Raw genomic sequence first — 8,717 nt, 5'->3', positions numbered from 1 at the left:
CCTGGTGCTTGTGCTGCATTATGTGGCCCAGCAGGAAAGACTGAAACCTGGTATCTGCTGTAAAGATGGGCTGGGATTAACGCAATGGCCAGGGCATGGGTGCTGTTTCCTTTTCTTTCTTCCCCATGCTAAATAATAATACTTACAACAGTAAGGATAATAATAAAGCCACGGGAGCTGAAAGGAGGGTGGGAAGAGGCTGAATTGCAAACCTCCCACGGCTTCTGACAGACAGTCACATCCTACAGCTTCCAGTTTGGCTCAGCCCGATGTGCGAACTCCTTGTCTGTGAAGTGGGGGCGATAACACTTCCTCACTCCCACGGTTTGGCAGGATTCCTCTGTGGCTTGTAAGGTATTTGACGTGGATTTTTTGTTTGCAATTGCCCTTACACGGGGACTACAGCAGGGTTCGTGATGCCAGGTCGCTGCTAACCACAGTGCGAGGTGTCAGTGGGGCTGCCCGCCTGCCTCTTGGGGATGTTTTCACAGGGCCGGGGCTGGAGTGGTGGCTTGGCACGTCACATGCTGGCTTTTTTTCACTCTTCAGCAGTGCAGGAGCTGGCTCCTTGCCATGGCAACCCACATCTGAGACCTGCCAGCATCAGGAGGGTCCAGCTGGTCCCCAGAGTGCCCCAGCGTGAAGGGAGGAGGAGGCAGGTGAGTGAGAGGGACAGAGAGAGAAGTGGCCAAAAACCAAACCAAAAACAAACAAACAAAAAACTAGGAAAAAAAAAAAAGAAGAGAAATATAGCAAAAAAAAAAAAAAAAAGTGGGGTCAGGAATGTTAAAAAAGCAGACAGACAGAAATAGATATGTGTGGAAAAGAGAAAATCTGGTGAGCAGAGATCAAGGGGAAAGGAGAAGGAATATATACGACAGGTGAATGGGATAAAGATGCACCAGGGGTGATGCAAGAGGTGGCTGAGGCAGGTTTACAGAGCTGCTGTGCTGCAAAAAAATCCCTGTCATCCAAAACAGCAATTTGCTGCTGCTGCCCGAGAAACTTAGGGGATCCATCAACTGCTTCTCATTTCACAAAGAGCATCCAAGAGCAGCAAGCCTGCTGTCTCTGGGCTTGAGCTCCCCAAACAAAATTGGTATTTGTTGCAAATGAAGACAGATTTCTTACCTCTCCTGATTGACCTTTGAAAGAGATGAGAGAAATAACTTTACATTTAAGCTTTGATACATTTTTTACGTGAAGTTGTTTTTTTTTTTTTTTTTTTTTTTTTTTTTTTTTTTTTTTAGCTTATTGCTCTTCCTAACCCCCTTGCTCACCGTCCACTTGCATTTCTTTCACAAACTGAATGCAAAGCATTGCCCCTCAAGCTCTCCTTTGTAGGACAGAAGTCTGCATCAGAAGTGAACACTGCTTTTCACTTTCTGCATGTGATAAATCCCCACAGTCTGGACATTCTCCTACATCTCCTGTTAAAGTCAGCAAAAAGGCTCCCTTTCTCCTTAGGAGTACAAGCTGAGCATAGCCTTAGAGACTTCTAAGAAGGCAGAAAAAGGCTTTACTTTTATGGGTTGGAGATGTGACTGAGAGCATTTCCAAATGGATTCCTGTCACAGTTCAGTGTGCATCATTTCACAGCACCCTATCTTAGCACAATTCATTTCTCTCCCCTGTAAATCAGCATTTCCACAAGCAGAATTTAGCTCGGTTCATGTCGTCCTGACCCCCTTAGCAGAGCTCAGCATTTCTCACCCTGGGTGCTGTCGGCTCAGCGAAGCTCACGCAGTGCCCTGGCACACTCGGAGCACACTCAGGCTTCATTTTGCAGTCTCTTGGCTGATTGCTGACACTCAGCATTGACTTTTGGCTCGGATCACTTCAGTTTGTCTCCACCAGTGCTGCCACAAGACATCCCCATGTGCTCTGCACTTTCTGCTTTTGCTCCCATTCACCTTTTTACAGAGGTGAACTTTAACTTGCTGTTGAGTCTTTCGTTATGTTTCTCCCTCTTGCTTCCCTAGGAAATGTTTTGGGGTTTGGCCCCTTTGGAAACATGGGCCAGGCTACTTTTTGGTTCTAAACTAACTATTTGTTAAAGGGTTGAAGAGCCTGCATTGCTTAGCATCCCTGGGATGGCACAGTGAGCCAAGATGATACATGCCCAGCACTTCTGGAGCTACATGTGCTCTGCTTCCCATGGCTGCCAGTCATTTTTAGTCCCTATCATTTAGACATTTAGCTTCCTCAGAATAGGACACAAAGAAAATTCCAGTGTTGTGAGTGGTCTGGGAAAGAAAGTCGGGTGTTGGGCAATACCTGAGAGCATCTCAGTAACAGCCAAAGGATCCCTTACCTGAATGCATAATGAGTAACAACCCATGGGGGTCACAGGCAAAGGAAAACAGCTGTCAAAGGGAATGACAGAGGAAGCTGCTTTTATCGCAGTTGAAGACATCTCTTTCTCAGCCCCCAGTGTTACATATGTACGTGACTAACACCAAACGCGCTCTGCCAAGGCAGCTGCTGTATGCAAAGCAGCTCCTGTTCTCAAAAACATTGCCAAGCACGAGCACGTGGTTGGACTTTAAGACCAGAGAGAGCAGCGATGGTCATCTCCTCCCTGTACAACACAGACCACCGTGTTTACATCAGCTGCTATGTCAGAAAACCTGGGAGCTTCTGCAGCGCCCATCAGTCACAAAAACTGCTGCACAGCAAGAGGGGCTTTCTGTGTACCCCATCCTCTTTGAGCCCTGGGGTTTTCAAATGGCCATTTCTTCGGTTAGGTGGATTCTCAGAGCACCTGGGGAAGAAAAATGAGGTGGAAATATTACCTGCACACCTGTACTTCTTTCAGCCAGGGTAAATCCTCAGGGCTTTTCTGCCCTGATTGCAGCAATCCACAACCAGCAGCAGGATTGTGTACACAGCACGTGGCTGTCCCCCAGCTGAGGCATTGCCACCAGCCGGCACAGCCATGTTGCACAGCAATGCTCCAAAACAAGCCCTTGCCTTTCTGGCCAGACACCCGCGTTCTGCTGCTTCCCTCTCTGCTGTGTGTCTGGCTTTGTGAGCAGCCGGTGCCAGCACAGAGAAAGAAACAGCAAGTCCTGCAGTCCTTCTGGCAACCGATGTGAGCAGGCTGCTGCAAATACGGCTACATTCATACCATGCCATCCCCATGCAAGAAGGAGGCTGGCACGGAGCAGGAGCCTCACCTAGACCTTTGCCGGGACCTGCTGATAAGAGTGAGCAGCTGTGGTGGCTGAAATTCTGGAAGCCAGGAGTCCCTTTCCTCAAAAGCTGCCTGGCTCTCCTCCCTTCACTGCAGCAGCAGAGGAACTGTTTGTGCCCATCGACCAGAAGCTGTTGTTGTACCCACTGCCTGGTGCCATCTAAAATATTTCCACTCTGTGGCCTCTCTGTGCTTGGCTGGTTTGAGACTAGTAGAGCAGATCTCTGTACTCTGGTAGGGGAGGCTTGTGCTGATGCCGAGAAGATATCATGCCCTCATGGAAAAAAATCAACAGTGAACAGGGAGGCTGAGAAAATGGGACCCCAAAACTCTTTTAGGGACATAACTGATACCCATAAGACCATTCCTTCAAGCTGATACCTTCTTGCCCACCAAACATTCATACAGAGGAATATTTTCTTCCACGGTGACTCTTCAGCAGGATGGAGACAGGGTGGTCTGGATCAGTCCCTTTGCATGTGGATGCATCCCTGCCTCTCACTGCAGTGCTACCCTGGGTCCCAGGAAAACCATGCTCAACCGCGACTGCTTGCAGTGATGACCCCACCACGATGTTGAGGACAGTGCTTTTTTTCCAGCAAAATCACTCATATTATGGCATTTGTGAGCATTTCTGCACAGATGAGCCTTTGGAGTCACCGTGGTCATGCCAAGGCCACAGATCACAGTACAGCCTGTGGCTGCTCTATGGCTGCACACGCTGCTCTGGTTTGCAGCAGGCTGCTGGTTTCCAAGCAATGTGAAACATCTTTGAGAGCTGCAGCCAGCTACATTCGAACTCTGGCCTGCTACCGTGCTCACTGTAGCAATAAAATAGCAAGGGTATTTTCACTCCTCAAAGCCAGCGACTGTGTGCCAGTCCCCTCCCATGCTGGAAGATTTCCATGGGTACAGCAGCAGCAGTCCTGGGCTCTTCTGCTTCATAAACCCCTTGTTACCTCAGCCCTTGAAATTGCTTCCTTAACCAGAGTGCAGGTCCACGGGGCAGCTGGTGCTGTGTTAGCAAACCAAGCCCCGTTCACCTTCACTATACAGAGCTTATTTTACAGGTGAATGTAGAGGCCTGCCTTCTGCAACTCCAGGAGGGCTTAAATTAGATCTAGAAATGTGCTTTGGTCATGGTTTAAATGCCAAGACCTGAGTCTTGAACCCATCTATCCAAACAGCTACTTGCTTCTAGGCTGACATGCCAAAAATGTCAGCTCTGGGTGCCTGAAGAGAAAGGCCTGGGCACATGTTTGGTCTCCCGTACAGAGCTGGTCTGATTTGCAGTGCCAGCAGCGTGGCACGGGCAGTGCTGTTGCACCCCAAGGACACGCAGCTCTGCACACATCCACGCTCACTGGAGCTTGTCTTTTTCCTGTTTGTGACTCCATTTACATGAGTCGGATGAAGTGGTCCGTGACTGCATTTTTCTGGCTCGGAGTTGCACCGAGGCTGCGAATTCTTGGAAATATAACTATCGAAAAACAAAATTTGGTGCCTATTTTCCTTGGCTCCTCACACCCCCACGCAACCTCACCCATCCATCATGATGACAGCCTAAAAAACTTACCTGAGCAAGCAGAGGTCTAAGCCACGAAGTACAGGGGCTGCGGCTGTGAGTGCTTTTCTGTATCTGTTTCAGCTCAGGGTGTGATTGGAAAGCCTGATCTCAACCAGGGGCTGTGACTGATGTGATTGAGAAGAGGAGCCAGATCAAGGGCAAATGCAGCCCTAATCTAAGTCACCACACAGTCATACAGCCACTTCTCCATCATGTGGATGTGGAACCTCATGCAAATCCCAACAGGGCAAGGAGAGCAGAGGGGAGAGCTAAGTGAGCTGGAGGCAGAAACCAGTGGCTGCTATGGAGTATTGCTGTTTGTTTTAAAAGGGATTTGTATGCAAAGTCATTTGCTGACCACTTATATTAGGTTTACATGTCAAGGTTTTGGTAGTGGGGGGCTGCAGGGGTGGCCTCTTCGGGAAGACCACAGAAGCTGCCCCATGTTAGATAAGGGCCAGTTCCAGCCAGCTCCAAAGGAACTCGCCTCTGCCCAGAGCTGAGCCAATAAGCCATGTTGGTTGCACCTCTGTGAGAGTAGATTTAAGAAAGGGAAAAACAAAACAAAACAAAACAAAAAACTCTCCTGTGCCACATCAGCTGGGAGAACAAGGAGTGAGAAGTAGCCCTGCAGCCCCCAAGGGGAGTGCAGCAGGAGGGCCGGAGGTCCTCCAGTTCCCCTACGACCTGTGGAGAAGCCCCTGGTGGATCAGGCTGTCCCCCTGCAGCCCATGGGTCCCACATGGAGCAGATCTCCACGCTGCAGCCCCCCCATGTGTGGAGGAGCCCCCGGTGGAGCAGGTGGATGTGGCCTGGAGGAGGCTGAGGCCCATGGAGAACCCCCGCAGGAGCAGGCCCCGGGCCGGAGCTGCAGCCCGTGGAGAAGAGGAGGTCCACAGGGAGCAGAGGTCCAGGCAGAGCCCTTCTCTGCTCCTCAGGGTGACCACGAGGTTCCTGCAGTGCTGGCAACCTTTGAGTGGCTGTTGACACAATACCATGGGCTGAGAAGGTACCAGGCATATGGCAGTGGTGTTTCTGGGCACAAACGCAGTGCAAACTGAAGCAAATCAGCGATGTGATGAATTTGATGAGGGGGCAGGAGGCCCATGGAGACCTAATTCAGCATTGTCTTGGCAGGGAAAATCTCACTGTAAAAATATTGTACCATTTTCTACAGTGCTTTGTGCTGGCACCGAAGCCACATTTGCTCTGAAGCAGCCCATATGTTCTCACCATTTCCCAGCATGACTGACAGTGAGCCAGTTCCCTCAGGGCATCCTGAGATATCCAAGACTGCTATAGTCTTTGCGGGTAAATACTGTCCTTAGGAGGGTTTGGTACACAAGTTCTCAGCTGGAGAAGGCCAGAAAAGATGCTGGGACATCAACTTTTGACTTGACTAACTGTATCTGCTATAACACCCTCTTTAGCTTCTAAAAGGCTTGAAAATGATGACTGACTTTCAGTGGAACTGAGGATCTTGCAGACAGCCTTCACAGCATGGTCCTGCAGGATGCAGCCAAATACCTGTACAAAAACCAGCACTTCAAAACCAGCCATCCCATTCCCAGGTTCCTGCGATTCACATGTGAGCCCTACATTTCAGGCCTCATTCTGCAAAAAAACACTAAACCCAAGTGTTTCACAGCACATTAAAGTTTAGCACTGAGATGCCTGTGTCTCTGGAGTGTCAGTGGCTGCTTTTAGGTTTTTGTGTGCTTACTGAGGTGGTAAAAGAAGGAAAGGAGATCTGGCCTCGAGAATGCAATGAATTGGGGAAACTTCCTTTTCAACCCTAAGAATAAATAAAGGTGTGGGGCCATTTATCTGGAAGGGGTTGAACCCTCAGGTAAGCACTGGAACATTGCCAGTCACCCTCTCTACATCCTGTGCACAACCCAGAAATGGGAGTTTTGTCCCATTGCTGTCAGTCCTGATTTGCAGCACATACATGGTCTGCTAAGTGTAGAAAGGATGCTGAGTGCAATATGTGACCCATATTGCTAAGACAGCCTTTGGTTCTCTCAGCTCAGAGAGAGAAGCAGCAAGGTAGATGCAGACTCTGTAGAGACCATGAAGGAGAATATGAGGAACTTATGGGGTTTTTGAAATAACTTCAGCAGAACCAGAAGACCTGAACACTCAGGTGAGAGTTGCACCCCTCTTGGTAAGAAGATGTGGGAGGGAGCAGGACATGTCTAAGACTCACCCTCCCACCATCCATCCTGACAGAGAAGGGAGCATGTCACAATTTTTCTGCTGTATCTGTTGCATCTCTGCACACCTTGCTTTTCTCATATTGTATTTGCTCCCGGCTTGATGAAGGTAAATTGTTGCTTAAAGGGAAGTATCGCAGGTCAGTGGGCCTCAGACATTAAATTTTCTTTTCAGAAGGACAGATCGATAATAAATATAGCAAGGGGAACACTGGGAGGCACCATTTGCGGACAATACCTTGGGCCTCCAAGCTGTGCAGTGACACAGCTTTGTGCAAAAAGGGGATTTTGATTGATGCTGAGTAACACCCAGGTGAGAGACGAGAACATTTTTGCTGTCTCTGGAACTGGATGTTATGATTTGAAAACACAGAAAGGGGGACAGCTCCAAGATTTCAGAATACTGATTTTTCGAAGCAGGAGATTGACTGCAGTCAGCTGGTCACGTGAAAAAAAGTCTGTTTTCCTGAACTGACATTTCTGGAATTGGTAAAAATAGAAATCTTATTTTAAGAAAATCTCCAACTACCTGTAGTATCGTTAGAGACTTAAGCCCCCTGCTTTGCCTACAGCCCTTCTGCATCAGCAGATGAAAGTGCATTCAAAATATCTTCACAAAGCCATGTCTGAAGCCAGCAGCGTGCTTTTCCCCAACACACACATCTCTGGCATCTCTTACCTGACCTGAAGGCCCCTTCTGCCTGGAGCTCCCTGCTTCATTAGCAGTGTTGCTCAAAAGAGGTAACAAGCACTGCCAGTTCCCGTGGTTTTGTGGCTGATACGACTCATGTTATCACCGCTCGGCAAACACAGACGAGGTATCAGTTACCAGGAGACTCTCAGCCTTGCTAATCTAATTTTTCAATAAGGAAAGTTTGGCTGAGAGCTCCAGGGAGTATTTAACTGTCTGCCCTCCTGTTCCAGCTCTGTAAAGAGGAGACCATATTGCTCTTTCTGTTGTGGCAAGGCGTATTTAAGGGGTTCCTGCTCTCCCTTTCCTCATTTGGGTTTGCTAAGGCAGTGCTAACAGATTTATGAGCAAGAGAAATTCTCAGCCTGTATGACTCTGTCCATGCCAAGAAAAAGAAATCAGATGAATCAGCAAATCAGACCAGTGGTATTGGCTAGGAAGTTTTAACATGGGAAGGGCTTTTTATTTCACTGCCCAACAGCAGTGGCACCTCCTTTATCCTCCTTGGGTACCCCTTATCACCCTATGGTCAGAGACTCACCAGCTGCCCCAACACGGCAGCATTGGGCATTAAACTTGGCTTTTTCCCCTTGCTTTAAAGCCTTTTGTGCTGCTCTCACATGTAACCCTTACTTTGTGCATCATCCCAGCCATCTAACCCCACTGCTTGGTGATGGTGTAGGAGATTCATCCCTCCCAGTTCCACCTCCCTCCCCAGTATTGTTGGACTTGAAGGGCTAAAGCTGAACCTTTGGTTGCTGCCTAAGCCCAGATCATGTCCTGAAGACCACAGCAGGCTGATTATTTGCTCTTTGCCTCTACTGGGCCAGCTTCTTGGTGCGCTTCACCATTCTGGTCCTCCAACCCAAATCCTAGCTGTAACCCCAAGCCTTCACACTCCCCGTACAAATTGCTGGTGAACCCTCCCTCTTCAGTTTGCCTTCTTGCTCTAGAAACCCCATGGACCTTGCTGTAACCCTTGATAAATCACTCTCTTCGATCCTTGTGGCCCAATGCACAACTCTAACATTACCTTTGTGCCATGGT

Source organism: Anas acuta, chromosome 5 (genome assembly GCF_963932015.1).
Source record: "Anas acuta chromosome 5, bAnaAcu1.1, whole genome shotgun sequence".
Classification (NCBI taxonomy): domain Eukaryota; kingdom Metazoa; phylum Chordata; class Aves; order Anseriformes; family Anatidae; genus Anas; species Anas acuta.
This window is presented reverse-complemented; position numbering follows the sequence as displayed.